Genomic DNA, 1,863 nt, shown 5'->3' on the forward strand with positions numbered 1-1,863 from the left:
CGTATCCACTGACAGATGATGTTTTGCTTGTGTATATAGTGTGTATATATTTTACAGACTTGATTCTGATGTTTACTGGTTCTACCTTTATTGTATTTTGTTCTTTCTTTTTACATTCCCCTGTGCTGCTGGGCCACTTTGAATTTCTCCTACAGGGGACAATAAAGAAACATCTTATCTTTAACATCTTCACAGTTTGTCCCCCAAATTGCGAGCGGTGAAAGCAGCAAACTAAAAAGAATAAATGTGGCACGAGTTATGTCACCTTGTTTTTCCTGCTCTCCTGTCTGCAGGTCTACAGCTCAGGTGGGCAAAGTGGGACCCAACTGTTTTCCTGGTGCTGATCCTGGAGCAGCCAGGCATCATAGAGCTGTTTGGTGTTACAGTTAGGATCCTCTCAGCTAACAAAACAAAGGATGTGATCTTCAACTCTGACCAGCACCAGGACAACATGTTTTGCTTATTGTGACTTCACTCGGATGTTTGACTTTCACAGTGCAGAATAATTTATTTGCAGACATGTTTGTTCATCTGCTGACTGCAGAAAGTTTCTTTAAACTTTTAAAAAGTTTAAGCCTCATTTTAGTTTGGAGCCAATAATTGTCCAGTATGGAACTCACACCTGCGTGATGTGGAAACGTGAAGCTTCCAGTGACAATGGACTTTTCATGAAGTAGGAGACATCTTGTGTCCTACAGATAAACTCTGCTAAATAAGAAAAAAATGCACATGTATTCATTTTCAATGAGGGAAAATAAGCTGCCGGTGCCTTGAGGTCTTAAAACATGTCTGGAGGGGATCTTTAAAGCCATTGTAAGGGCACAAAATTTAGTTTTAACATCTAACTTTGGTTCAGTAACTAAATTGACTCTCACTAACTAATTAATGTGAAGTTTTGACACATCAGTTTCCAGGTGAACAAGTTAAAGCACCTGAAATGAAAAAATGACTGATCTGAAGTCTTAAAAGTTGAGTCCAGAATATTTGGGATTAATGGGATGAGAAGAAAAGTTTTTTATAAATCCAGAAATTAGGGAAATATTTTCCAAAGATTTTAACATTATAGAACATCACTGTGCTGTAAAATTAGGGACAAAACTGAAACTGAAATACGTTTGAGTAAAAGACTCTGTAGACCTTCTCATCTGTATACTTAGCTCACACATAGTTAATACAACCATAGTTATTTTATTAGGTGACTAACTATAGTTATTTTATTGATTTATCAGTAAAAGCATGAATATAAAAGGTGTTCTAGACACAAGTTGTCCTCAGCAGCAGAAACGTCCACAGCGAGCAGCTTTGACAGGAAGTCAGGCTGAACCTCCATCATCAGTGTGTTTGCTGCTCCCAGAAAAACTCGATTTATTAGAAACTGATCATCAACAGATGCTTGTTTTTACTTTGAGTGCCTGAACAAACATGTGGGTCCGCTGGAAAACTGCTTTTGACGGAGCTCTGATGCATTTTAAAACATTTTAGGAGAGAAATGAGCGTAAAAAGCAGCTGATAAGCGCCGGTCGCGACGGTGAATGTGTGAAGTTTGGAGGCTCCGCGAACCAAACGCAGAGCGCATCAGAGCTGAACATGACTTCAGTATGAAGAGACACCAGTCCGCTACCGGCTCCTTCACCGGCAGCCTGCGGCTCTTCTCCCACATTTAGTTCGGAGCCTTTTATCGGTGCAGAGAAAACACAAGTGGCGGCGTTCAGCCCGCACCGAGCGGCCGCGAGCTGGGCTGAGTCTCCACGGTTCTCACGGTGTGTTTAAGTGCAGCCTGCTGCTCGGAGCCTCCATCATTCAGACTCTCGTGTTATCGTGAGGAGAAACAAGCGGAACATGGCAGAAGTAGCTCCAGCCGCC

The sequence above is a fragment of the Micropterus dolomieu genome, linkage group LG23 (genome assembly GCF_021292245.1).
Source record: "Micropterus dolomieu isolate WLL.071019.BEF.003 ecotype Adirondacks linkage group LG23, ASM2129224v1, whole genome shotgun sequence".
Lineage (NCBI taxonomy): Eukaryota > Metazoa > Chordata > Actinopteri > Centrarchiformes > Centrarchidae > Micropterus > Micropterus dolomieu.